The sequence below is a fragment of the Petaurus breviceps genome, unplaced genomic scaffold, assembly GCF_028583685.1.
Source record: "Petaurus breviceps papuanus isolate PSGF00001 unplaced genomic scaffold, PetGlider_PUasm1.0 91133, whole genome shotgun sequence".
Lineage (NCBI taxonomy): Eukaryota > Metazoa > Chordata > Mammalia > Diprotodontia > Petauridae > Petaurus > Petaurus breviceps.
Window position 1 is genome coordinate 23,773,403 of NW_027187419.1, and position 14,381 is coordinate 23,787,783.

At 39.8% G+C, this 14,381-nt stretch overlaps 1 protein-coding gene across 1 annotated transcript in view; it reads right to left on the minus strand.

Annotated features, from left to right (window-relative positions):
* The window catches only part of CNTN5 (contactin 5), a 1,715,246-nt gene that overhangs the window by 1,358,684 nt on the left and 342,181 nt on the right, over nucleotides 1-14,381 (minus strand). The gene's annotated exons all lie outside the window — the stretch shown is intronic.

Below are 14,381 nucleotides of genomic sequence, written 5' to 3' on the forward strand. Positions count from 1 at the left end.
AGAGAGAGAGAGAGAGAGAGAGAGAGAGAGAGAGAGAGAGAGAGAGACAGAAGAGAGATAAACATATATACAGCCTATATAGAGAAAATATTGGGAAGTGGACATTAGGAGCTAGGGGAACACAAAATGCCTAACTGGAGGTAGAGCCAACATGGTGGAGTAGCAGGAAGAAGTACAATGCACTTCCCCTGAAACTCTTTCAAACAGAGCCAGAAAATGTACCAGACCAAAACCAGATGGAGAAATTCAAGAAAAAGTCACACTGGGTAATTTTTCCAGGCCATGGAGATGGTGAAATATACAAAGATGACTGTGAACACTGAGGGTTTTCAGGTATAGTAAGAACAAAGAATTCCATTGCAAGAAAAGGCTTTGTACCAGGACAAGCTGAAGTTCCATTACCATAATGGGCAAATCAAGATCCATACCACAGTACCTTGAGAGGTCCAGGTTCCAGGTGGCAGTTTTTCATACACTATGAGTCAGAGAGCCAGGGTAGACTAAGGAAGGGATCTGTGCCCCCATTCTCAGTGAATGCCCTGGAATGTTCATTGTGATAGGACCATGCTCAAAAGTAAGTAGCAGCTGTATGGCTCAAATCCAAGGAGTAGAAGAGAGTCTCAGTTCTAGCTTCTAGCCAAGTCTGAAGTCTACAGAGGACTAACCCATGCAAGGAAATCAAGACTCAAAAGGAACCTTCAATTCCATCACTCTAAACTAGCAGAGCTTCCCAGCTGGCTAAGACCAGCAACAGTGTACTGCTGTTTAGACCCAAACCCAGGCCAAGAACTCACAGAGCTGAGACCAGGAGGGCAGGAGTCACATTTTGGGATCATACTGAGACAACTCTGGGAACACTGAAAGCTTAGAAGTCCCCAACTCGAGCAGTCCCTGAGATCCTTGAACAGTACGATACTCAATACTCCAAGAAAGCTGCAATGGGACCAGACCAGACCTTTTCTCTAGAAGCGTACAGAGCCTGGCCCTAACATCAAGTCCGATATCAGGAAGTAGCCTAGAAAAATGAACAAATAAACAAAAAAGAATCCCTCCATAAAAAGTTATTATGATGACAGGGACACTCAAGATACAAATTCAGAAGTAGAGAAGTGCTCTAATGCATTTACAAACAAAACTTCAGGAAAAAGCAAAGTTTGAGTTCAAATTCAACTTGATATTCAACTGGAAGAGATCAAACAAGAGTTTGAAAAATGACCTGTCAATGAAATGAGAGTATTATTAGGAAAAAAATGGAAAGGAAATGAAAGCTATAGAAGAAAGAATTTAAAAGGAAATTAATAGTCACTTAGTGGCTAAGCATTTATTAAGAACATATTTTGTGCCAGGCACTATACTAAGTGCTAAAAAAAGGTACAAAAACAAAACAAATAACAAACAAAAAAAACTTTCCTAAGCAACACATTCTCTGAAAATTAGGATGGACCAAATAGAAGCCTAGGACTTCATAAGACAAGAACACAAAAATTACAATGTTGAAAGGCTGAAAAAAATGCAATAAAATATAAGGTATCTTAGAGCAAAAAAAAACAACTTGTGTATGAAACAAATCAAGAAGAAGAAAAGAATCATTAGACTATGTGAACCCTGTGACAAAAACCAAAACCTAGACATCATATTTCAAGAAATCTTGATCATGAGCTATAATTCCAGAGGGCTAATAACAAAACATGCCATTAATCTCCTATTTGTTAGGTGAAGGGCTCATAGTACAGAAATATATATATATATATATATATATATATATATATATACATATATATGTGTTTATGTGTATGCATATACACATGTATCCACACATATCCATATTTGTGTATATATGTATATAGAGATTGCATGTATGTGTGTATATATATTTTTTTCTTGGACCTAGTCAATAAGGAAATTTGTTTTGCTAGATTACACATGTAACAGTAGTTCTTTCTTTCTTCCTCAATTAGGCATGGGGGAAAGATGCAAGGGAGGAAAGGTAGACTTCTGCTGATTAAAGTAAGAAAATATATTTTAAAAATATAGCTCCATTTACCATAAATGGAAGATGTTTGAAGTAAGCTAGTGTTTCTAAGAGGCAGAGGTGAGGATGGAGTGCATTCTAGGCACAGGTGATAGCTTGTACAAAGGCACAGAGAGGCTATTGCAATAGTCCTCCAGACCATCTTCCATTCAGCTGTCAAGTTGAGCTTCCTAAAGTGTAGTTATGAACATATCATTTCCTTTATGAAACAAACTCCAAGGGCTACCTGTTACTTATAAGATCAAACAGAAAATCCTCTGGTTGTTAAAACCTTTTATAACCACAACCCTTGCTACTTTTCCAGTCTTCTCATACCTTGCTCTCTTCAAACATTCTTCAATCCAGTGACATTATCTTCCTTGCCATCCCACACACATGACATTCAATCTTCTACCTCCAAACATGTTCACTGGCTGCCCACCTCTCCCCACCCTCCCATACCTGGAAGTTTCTACCTCTTCAATTCCCAGTTCTGGATTCCCCGACTTCCTTCAAGGCTCAGCTAAAGTTTTACCTTCTTTAAGAAAACTTTTTCAGTTCTCCTTAAACTTAGTGTCTTCCCCCAAGCCTACCCTCAATTTATCCTGCGTATATATTGTTTACATAAAGTTGTATAATTATTTGCTTGTTGTCTAACCCATTAATCTATAAGCTTCTCAAGAGCAGGATTTCCCCCACACACACACACTTTCTTTTCATCGCCAGTGATTAGCCTAGTGGCCTAGCACACAGGCGGTAGATAAAAATGCTAGATGACTGGTTATACCTCTTTTTATATCCCAGTTTCTATGAGGGTCTGGCTATACCTCTTTTTATACCCCAGTTTCTTTATGAGCAGACTAGAATATATGCTTTCTAAAGTCCCTAAAAGCTTTCAATTTTTGTCCATTTCAGCTTCTGAGAGTCTTTTTTTATCCAAGATCAAAGGAAGGTATTCCTCTTTGTCAATTCAGTTTGAGGAAGGTCTATAAACTCTTTCCTTCCCAAAATGAATACTGACTGGGATCTAGTCTTTAAAATGGTGTTTTCTGAGAAAGGAACTTGTTTGTTCTCCTTGTATTCTTTTTTGGGGGAAGATTTGATTTCTTCAGACCTGAAACTTTTTATTGACTTTCACCTGCAGTTTGTTGTATTAAAGATTATACGTGAAATCTCTGTTTTCCTCTAGTAGTCATGTTTCCTTCAGTCTCTTTAAGGTATATTCCTCCTCTGATCTTGTTTTCTAATTTCACCATTACTATTTTATGGGAATTAATTTTTTCTTCATATTTATTTATATACAACATGTATCATTCTGCTTTCTTTTTTAGATTCTTGACATCTCCTAAATATCTTCTTTGCTAGTTTATTTCAGAGGCTATCCCTTTCTATTTTTGATTCTTCTTTGTAAGTTAGAATGCTCTGGAATATGATGCAGTGTTTTTGTCAGGCAGGCTAATTTGACTAAGATTCATCACAACTTTAGTCATAAGTGATGATTTTTTTTCCTTAGCCATAGATATGGCTCCTGAATTATCTACTATGAAATTATAAAGTAGATGTGATTTGCTTTGGTGGAGGGAGTATTATTACCTAAGAAATCACTGGTCCTTTAACTATGAAAGTTTATTATGAAGTACTCATTTCTCCCCATTCAACTTAATCTTGCCATCTCCAACAAAAGTACCACTTCTATGTTCAAGGATTATGAAATCCCCTTATTTAGCCATAATCTATTAGTTTTCCATCTTTGACTCACCTTATATAAATATATTCTTCATCCACACTGTGACCTTCAATCTCCTCTGCCACGTGTAGCTAAACCCTGTGAAAATACTGTTTATATGAAGTGCCTCTACTTTCTCTCCTCTCACTCTCTTCTTAACCCCTTACAATATTACTTCTGACCTTATCATTCTATCAAAACTGCTTTTTCCAAAGTTATTAATGATCTCTTCGTATCCAAATCAAATGGACATTTTTTCATTCCTCATTATCTTTGACTTCTCTGCAGCCTCTGACGCTGTTGATCGCTCTCTCTTCCTTAACACTTTTGTTTCTAGGTTTTGGGGACCTCACTCTCTCCTGTTTTGTTATGTTTTCTTTTGTTTTCCCTCCTACCTTTGTCACTGCTCCTCTGCCTTCTTTGCTGGATTCTCCTTCAAATTAGTGCCTTTAAGTGTAGGTGTTACTAAATCTGTCTTGTTCCTTCTTTCTTTGTACTACTTAACTGGGTGATCTCATCAGCTCCCCATGGATTTAATTGCCGTCTCTATGCTGATGATTCTCAAATTTACCTATCCTGACCCAATCACTCTGCTGACTTCCAGTCTCACCTCTCTAACCACCTTTCAGACATCTTAAACTGAATGTCCAATAGACATTTTAAACCTGAGATATCCAAAACAGAACTCATTATCTTTCTCCCTAAACTGTCCCCTCTCTCCTATCCTCTCTATTACTATAGAAAGCAACACTATCCTTCCAGTCCTTCAGGCTTGCAACCTAGGAGTCATCATGGATTCCTTACTATCTTTCACCCCACCCCACCATATCCAAGCTGTTGCTAAGACCTCTTGATTTCATCTTTACAACATCTCTCTAATGTGCCCCCTTCTCTCCTCTTAACATTGCCAACACTATGGTGCAGAACCTCATCTCTTCACTCTTTCTTACAATAGCTTGCTGGTACCAGTGTTCATAAACTGCAAGACAGAAGCCCTTATCAGTATTTGTTTTCACTTACTGTAGTTTAAAATCCCCTGTAAAAAGATTAAGCAAAAGAACTGTAATCTTTTTTCCTATAATCTTAACATCAAAATTGCAACATTTAGATCTATTAATTAAAAGATCCTTAATGAATGAGTATAGAAAATTCTATAAAAGATGAATGATCAAATTTAGAGAGTGAGAAACCAATCCCTCAGTGTTTTTGGTCAACCAATCACCCAACTCCAGTTTGGATGAAGGGGCTAGGACAATATTCTATCTGTAGCAGACCCTGTGTCCTAGGTGTATGTGGAAAAGAAGTTCAAAAGCTTCCAGATATAATGGGATAGAGCACAGACCCAATATTTGAAATTCAAGCTCTTTTGTGATCAAAAAAGTAATCTTAGGAGAAATAGCCAGATTAGTATATATTAAAACCAGTACTTTGTTGAAAGGTAATATATATGTGTGTATGTCTATGTGCATGTATATACACACATATATGAATATATATAAGAAAAAAAAATTAAAATGACCATGCTGAACATAATCTTTTTTTAATGCTTTATTAACTTCTGATCTACATCATCCGTTTCCACCAGATTTTGAGTTACAAATTTTCTCCCCATTTCTCCCCCACCCACTGCCCCAAAATAGCAGTCCCACAGGATATCTCCTCCTCCAATCTGCTCTCTCCCACATTTCCCCCCATACCCCTTTCCACTTTTCCAGTGGATCTCTATGCCTCAGTGCCTGCACATCCCATTTCCCAATTACATGTAAGATGGTATTAATAATAGTATATATATATATATATATATATATGTATATATGTATGTATGTATGTATGTGTGTATATATGTATACACACACACATATATATACCATGTTTCCCCGATAATAAGACCTATCCCGAAAATAAGCCCTCCCCTTACTGTGTAAGATTCCTCTAAAATAAGCCCTCCCCCGAAAATAAGCCCTATTGAGATTGCTACTGTAGTGAAGGTGATCCCCTGCACTACACGCTACATTACGGTACCCTCTGTATGCACCGTCCCCCCCCCAGTTGAAACGCACGCCTCGCTCCGAGCTGCATCCAATCAGAGCTGCAGCAGTGAGCGCGTCATCCTGTTCTTCCCCAGTGATTTGCTTACTGGTGTCATTGAGAGCAGTGCCACGGAGGAGAGCTGAGGCAGGACAACATAAAAACCCGGTATGTAAGCGGGAGTGAGGGGGCATGATGGAGGATAAAAAGGGCATGATGGAGGAAAAAAGAAGAACTCAGGGGGCATGATGGAGTGAAAAGAAGGACTGATGGTCATAATTTTATTATTCTATCTGTTTTGACCCCCAGACATGAGTACAAAAAGGAAGAGCTATACTGTTGAGTATAAGAAAGCAATTGTAGAGGAGACACATGGCAAGAATCTTGCAGTTTTCTGTAAAGAAAAACTTTTGGATCTTCGAATGGTCAGAAAATGGAGAGCAGATTATAATAACCTCAATCAACAGGTGGATGAGGGAAAAAGGAAAAAGCGCAGGTCTGGATCAGGTCGGCAGCCCTTATATACAGACTTGGAGATCCTCATTGGTGAATTGATTGCTGACAGGAGAGCAAAGGCCTTGGTTGTGCGCAGGGCTGATATTCAAACATTTGCCCTTTCAATGGCACCAGAGTTTGAAATGGTCTCAGAAGGATTCAAAGCATCACAACACTGGTTGGACGGTTTCCTTCAATGGTATGAACTGCCCCTAAGAAGATCAACAACACTGTTTAAGCTGGAAGATGCTGAAGTTATTAAACGTGCACTTGCATTCAAGTCCTTTATTGATAGGATCGACATTTCCAAGTACCAAACCTGCAATATGATTGCTATGGATGAAACTGCAGTGTTTATGGGACAAGGATCTCAAACAACAATTCATCACAGGGGTGCAACGTCAATCTACATTCCCACCACTGGCTATGAAAGTGCACGGGTCACCTGTGTTTTGGCAATTCGTTTGGATGGAAAGAAAGCCACACCTCTAATCATCAGTAAGGGCAAGAAAGATAAGATTGAATGTGTATCTGGCATTTACATTCTTGAAACCGAAAAAGCCTGGTGTACATAAGCCATTATAAGAAAGTGGGTTGATTTAATGCTGCCACTTGTTATGAGAGGTAACCAAAGAGGTCTGATAGTCTGGGATTCAGCCAGCACTCACCGCGCTAAAGAAATGAAGAACTTCCTTGCAGAGAGAAGAATAGATCAAATAATGATTCCTGCAGGAATGACTGCCTATCTCCAGACCCTTGATATTGCAATAAACAAGCCATTCAAGGACCATTTGCGCATGGAAGTCAATGACTACATTGAAAATAGAATGGAAAGAAATCAGCATGGAAACTTTGTGAAGCCCTGTCTGCAAGAAGTCGTAACTTGGGTGAAGAAGTCATGGGATAAAATTACTGACAGCTGTGTGGCCAAGGCACTACGAGCAGGTTACCTGGACAAGACATATTCATTTAAAGAGAGCTATATTGCTGGACATGATTGGGTCCACTTCTTCTGAAGGAAATGGAGGCGCAAGACATCCAGGACGGAATTCAGGGTATGGACACTTATGACGATGTTGTTGAAGAAGATGACATGATCATTATTGAATAAAGGTACATTTTTTTGTTCACATTTACCTGTTTATTAAAATTGCTGTCAATGTTCATTAATTAAGCCCTCCCCTGAAAATAAGCCCTCAGGTGTTTTTCTGTCCAAAAAAAATAATAAGAAATTAATAATAAAATAATTTTTTATAAATAAACAAATATTATCAGGGAAACACGGTGTATATATATATAATATAATATTATATATATATATATATATATATATATATATATATATATATTTGAATATTTGATTTCAAAACTTTCAATTCCAGATTCATTCCCCTCTTTCCTGTCACCCACCCCTACTGGGAAGATATGCAGTTCAGTATAGGTTGCACATGTGTGGCTAATGCAAAACAATAACATAACAGATACATTGTAAAAGACTGATTGCACTTCCCTACCTCCCATCCCACCTCCCACCTGCTCTACTCTCCACTTTGATCCTGTCTATTTTCAAAAGTGAGTGCTTCCACCCTCACTCCCCCCCCAGCCTACCCTCCCTTCTATCATATCCCCTCTCATCCCCTTCCCCAACCTATTCTCCTGGAGGGTGAGATACCCTATTTAGTGTATATTTCACTCCCTCCTCAAGCCAAATTCAATGGGAATAAGGTTGACCCATTCCCTTTTGCCTTCCTATTCTTCCCCTCCATTGTAACCATTTTCCCTTGCCTCTTCTTTATGAGATAGTTTACCCTAGTCTGTCTCTCCCCATCTCCTCTTATTATATTCCTATCACCTCTTAATTTCACCTTTTAAGTATCATTCCTTTCTGTTAAATTGGACCTGTGCCCTCTATGTGTACCTGTAAACATATATACACACATTCACATATGTATTCATATGCCCATATACCCTCATATATAGACAAGTATATATATTTCTAATCCCTTCAACTACTGAGAAAAGTTTCATAAGTTACAATTATTGTTTTTCCATGTAGGAATGTTAATAGTTCAACTTTGATAAGTTCCTTATGATTCCTTTTCCCTGTTTACCTTCTCATGCTTCTCTTGCTTCTTGTATCTGAATGTCAAATTTTCTATTCAACTCTGGTTTTTCAGCAAGAATGCTTGAAAGTCCTCTGTTCCACTGAATGACCATATTTTCCCCTGAAACTTGATACTCAGTTTTGCTGGGCAGGTGACTGATGGTTTTAATCCCAGATCCTTTGTCCTCCGGAATATCATATCCCAAGCCCTTCAATCCCTCAGTGTAGAAGCTGCCAGATCCTGGGTTATCCTGATTATTTTTCCACAATATTCAAATTGTTTCTTCCTGGCTGCTTGTAATATTCTCTCCTTAATCTGGGAATTCTGGAACCTGGCTATAATATTCCTAGGAGTTTTCTTTTTGGGATCTTTTTTTCCGGAGGTGATCGGTGGATTCTTTCAACCTCTATTTTGCCCTCTGGTACTAAAACATCAGGGCAGTTTTCATTGAGAACTTCCTGGAGGATGATTTCTAGGTTCTTACTTTGGTCATGGCTTTCAGGCAGTCCAATAATTTTTAAATTCTCTCTCCTGGATCTATTTTCCAGGTCCGTGGCTTTTCCCATGAGATATTTCACAATGCCTTCTATTCTTTTATTTGTTTGGAACTATTTAACAGCATCTTGATTTCTCATAAAGTCATTAGCTTCCATTTGCTCCAATCTAATTCTGAAGCAATGATTCTCCTCATTGAGCTTTTGAGATTCTTTTTCCATCACGCAAATTCAGCTTTTTAAGGCATTCTTCTCCTCATTGCCTTTTTGAGCCTCCTTTGCCATTTGAGTCAGTCTGTTTTTTAAGGTATTATTTTCCTCAGTCAGGCTGTTGATTCTCATTTCATAATTTTCTTGCATTGTTCTCATTTCTCTTCCCAATTTTTCCTCCACTTCTCTTATTTGGTTTTCAAAATCTTTCTTAAGGTCCTCTATGGCCTGTAACCAGCTTGTATTTTCCTTTGAAGCTTTTGGTGCAGGAGTTCTGACTTCACTGTTTTCCTCCTGTTCCATGCTTTGCTCCTTTTTGTCCCCAAAATAGGAGTGTATTGTTGGAATCTTCTGTCTGCTTTGTTTCCTTTGCCTGCTCATTTTGCCACTCAATTACTTGACTTTGGTCTTTTTGCCACAGTAGGACTCTGCCACCAGACAGGGGAGCTTTCTTCCCAAATGCTGGGGTTTTCTCAGCTGCCAGATGTATTAGATGGGTGCCCTCTCTAAGGTCTCCACACGCTCTGGCAAGCTGGACACACACCCCAGCACCTCCACCCTAGACTGCAATCCAGATCAAAGCAGGTTAAAGCAAGAGCGATTACCCCTCAGACTGGTGCTTGGTCCCCCTACACTCTGCAGGCCAAGAGCTGAAGCAGCCACATGGTGCTGGCTGGCTGTGCTGGCGTCTCAGTGGCTTTTCGCCCTGGGGGTAAAAGCCACGCACTCCCACTTACTGGTCCCAAAGTCCAGACTGCACTGACCTCTCACTTTGTCCTTTGCATCTATGTGTTGATAAATCTGGAAATGGCCACAGCTTCTGCTGATCTGGAGTCCCTCCTGCTTGTGGCTGGTCAGGCCCGCCCTGGGGCTAAAGTCTCAGTGTGGGGCTGTGGTGGGCTCAGAGAGTGCTGGGCGGGAGATTACCTTCTCTGTGACATTTTGTGGGTTCTGCAGCTCCAAAGTTTGTTTAGAGTCCCCTTTTTACATGGATTGGGGAGGGTGGAAGCTGGAGCTGCTGGAAGGTAGTGCTTCTAATCTGCCATCTTGCCTCACCCCTTGAACATAAACTTTATGTACAAAAGACAATTCCTGAGATTTGTGCCACTGGAGGTTGGGTATTTGCATAATTTTCTTTATTCAGTTGCAGTAATATTTATTTTGCATTTAAATTTTGCTTATCACTATGGAAATTTAAACTTTTATAAAACAGAATTGTGGTAAGTGAGTTACCTTACAGCAGAGATTCTTAACCTGGAGTCTGTGGTCAGATTTCAGGGGGTCTATGAACTTGGCTAGGTGACAAATGTATCTTTATTTTCATAAACTTCAAATTGAAATTTTTTGTTTTCTTAAACTTAAGATTTTAAAAATTTCTAAAAGATGTCTAAAAGTTTGACCAGATTGTCAAAGGGGTTGATAATTAATAAAAACAAAAGAAGCTTAATAACTCCTGACCTAGAGATAGGGTAATTGAAATCGAAATCTGAGTTTTGGAAATATTTAACTACAAAAGTTTATTCATATATTTTAATACATTGTTTTAATTACATAAATGACATGTTGGTATTGTTGTTCAGTTGTTTCAGCCATGTATGACTCTTTGTGACCCTATTTGGGGTTTTCTTGGCAAACACACACAATTGATTTTAAATTTCCTTCTTCAGCTCATTTTACAGATGAGGAACTGAGGCAAACTGGGTTCAGTGACTTGTCTAGGGTCATATAGCTAGTAAGTATCTGAGGCCATGCGCGTGTATGCACACACACACACACATTTTACCGAATACATCAACAAATTATTTAAATTGCTTACATTTCAAATAAAGAATATATAGTTATAATTTTTTTCAGAATAGTAAAGAATGTAGGTACAATGTTGTAAGGTAGAAAAAAAGGGACAGATTTGGAATGAGTAGGCATGAATTAAAATCTCACTTCTGCCACTTACTACTTAAGGTCCATTTAATTTCTCAGGATCTTAATTTCCTCTATTATAAACTGAGTGAGCTGGATTAGACATTCTCTTATATACTTCCTTCAAGCTAAAATCTATTGCCAAATGCTAATAGGGACCGTCTATGAGCCACCTTTCCATCCTTGCTCTCAATATCATACCATTATTAGTGAGACATTTCAATTTTCAAAGAATGTCCTCATCTGTTATAATTCTAATATAATACACTATTGTTAAGTGATCCTGCAAGTTAAATAAGTTTGTATATAATAAATTGCAAAACTGATGGTGATAAACACCAGCATCAACAAGAAGACTTTTAGGGGCGACTAGATGGTACAGTGAGTAAAGCACTGGCCTGGAGTCAGGAGGACCCAAGTTTAGTTCCAGCCTCAGACACATAACACCCACACAAAAAAAAAACCAGCCATATAACCTTGGGCCAATTACTTAACCCAAATTGCCCTCCAAAAAGGCTCTGACTCTTAGAAGGGGCAGCAATCATTATTATGTATTTCATTACTCATTCTGCCCCAGATATTAGGAGGAAACTGCCAAAATTGGCAATGGGACTCCAAACAACTCAGGCCCAATTACTGGAGATGGCCTTTGGAGTCTTTAATAAGAGAGACCTAGTTGTAACAGAGGAGAAAGAAAGAAGGGAATGAACCAGAGACAGAGAACATGCTTGATTCTTGGCTGCTGCCATAGCCAGGAAAAGCCCCTCCAGTGTACCCCCTTGGAGGAAGCCCAGTCACTTGCACAGTGGGGAAGTCTGCTTTTGATACCACAAGGAGAGTCACTGGTTCAAGGAGTGCCCTTCCAGGGCACCCTCCCAGAGGGAGCCCCGGGAACCAACACCTCTAAAATCATACCCATCTGACCAGGAGGGTCATTGGAGGAAGGATTGTCGCCTAGGTTGGAAAAGTGGTAGAGCCACCTCCCAGGATCCTGTTCTCCAGTCTTCTCAAGACTCAGAATGACAGGGAAGCCTGAGGCTTGGCAATACTTCCACTTTCACCATCTGTCTAGCTGAACCATGGGCAAGCATCAAGGCTGAAGGTAAGTTTTCTATTCTAACCAATTGGTTCTACCCTCCCCTTGACCAGTCAGGTCAGGGGCATGGAAGGGGAAACTAAAGAATGTCTCCAAACATACCCAGTTCCCTGACAATTTGAGGATCTGTTGTATGAAAGCTCCTCCCTTATGCTCTCCTCTTATCCTGTCCCCTTGTTGGGAAGGGGCCTGAAGGTGAAATTGGGAAGCCAATTTTCTCTAGTTAAGCCTCCCAGATCTTCCCATGTTCCTCTGGAAGTGTGGGAGATAGTTAAGCCAATCGTTTGGGATCAGGGAATTCCTGGGTGAGCTACTTCTGCCAGCACAGCCCTTGTTTGCCTCAGAGATCCTAAAGTGTTCCCCCAGATCTCTCCATATCTAATTAAGCCCAAGTCCTGGAAGGGACTGCAACCATTAATTGCTACTCAAGGTCCTGACTCATTCTGTCTACAGGGGGTCCCAAACAAGGTGATATCTGAGTGATTTGGCCTTGCCATCTTTAATTACAACCAGGGAAATTGTCCTTTCTCTATACTTTTTTGTGCTTGTTTGGTCTTCATTTGCTTAACCTCCTTGCCAAGTTTGTCTCCTCCAAGGTTCAAGTCATCAACTTCCAGATGACCACTCAGGCTATATACCAACCTCTAACTGAATCTAAGTTCTCCAACTCACTAGACCTGGCATCAGGCACATTCGGAAGTCTGACCCTTGAATGGGACTTCTCTCAGCCAAAAAAAACCCCCAAAGTTTATTAAAAGAGGCAGGGATAGCTCTACACCCCTTGCCAGCAGGAAGCACGTTCAGAAGCCAAGATCTTCGCCCTTTACCTCAAAGGAATTTTGGTCCCATTTGTTTGAGGGCGGAATGACTGGGGTACAGGCTCTGGGAAACCCCTTAAAGTCTGATGGGATCTTCCCACTAGATGAGGCATTTGCCTGAGGTCATAAGCCTTTCATTATACCTAGGCTCAAATCTCTGTTATTAGCCTAGCCCTCCATTATCCATCTACTTCCCACCCTTGATCCTCCCAAAATATCTATGCCCAAATCTGTTACCCTTAAACTAGCCTAGCCCTCCATTGTCTGTCATCTCCAGCTAACCTTCAGCTATTTCCCACCCTTAATCTCATTACTAGAGTCTGACCTCATTTGACTCCTCCTCAAGACCCTCCCCAAACTCCCCCTCTAGACCACCCCTAGAACCCACCTACAATCTTCTGTATATAAGCTGCATCTTGCCTCCATGAGGGGGGCCAAGAATTATCTAGTGCAAACTCTCTCTGTGACAGATTATTTTGGCCTGCTTGACAGTACAAGCATTACAAATGCCTAGGCCCCTTAAGAGTCTACCCATTATGGCAAATCTTTAATAAACTTTGCTTTACTTTGGCTGAGAGAAAATTTGAGTTGAATTCATTCAGCAGGACCTGGTGTGTTGGTATTTTGGGGTCTCGCATACCCCTAAACCTTGGACCTCAACAGGAGTATATATATTTGTTTTTAGAAAGTTGCAGAATGTGCAAATTGAAAGGAACCTTGAAAATAATCTAGTTTAACTTTCTCATTTTAGTCATGGGTAAAATGAGGTTCATAAAGACTAAATGATATCTAAGAGGACAAAGCTAGTGCCTCCTAAAAGCCAAAAAGAATATAACAATAGCTTGCTGATTTAACTTATTGAGATGTTTGGGTCATCTAAACCATAGATTTATACAGTAAGAAGCAGCTCTGGAGTTCAAATATTTTATTTCCTTCCTGAAGAGGGTCATCATAAAATGATGAGGTTTAGGGTTAGAGGTGCTCAAGACCCCAAAATACCAACCCGCTGGGTCCTGCCAAATGAATTTTACTCAAGTCTTCTCTCAGCCAAAAAAAACCCCAAAGTTTATTAAAAGTTTGTCATAATGGGTAGATTCTTAAAGGAGCCTCAGTGTCTGTAAGGCCTGTATTGGAAAATTCTATGGAGCTCTCACACACATGGAGACAAGATGGAATCTTATATACAGAAAGGTTGTGAGAGGAATCTAGGGGTGGTCTAGAGGAGGAGTTTGGGGAGGGTCTTCAGGAGGAGTTAATGAGGTCAGAATCCAATAAATGAGTGATTAAGGGTAGGAAGCTGCTGGAGGCTACCTGGAAACAACAAACAATGGTGGGCTAGGCCAATTCAAGGGTGTAACTGTTGATTTGAGTATCTAGATAATAGAGGGATAGGCTAGTAACAGAGATTTGGGCCCAGCCATAACAAAAGGCTTATGGCCTCAGGCAAATGCCTCATCAAAAGGGAAGATTCAATCAGAGTT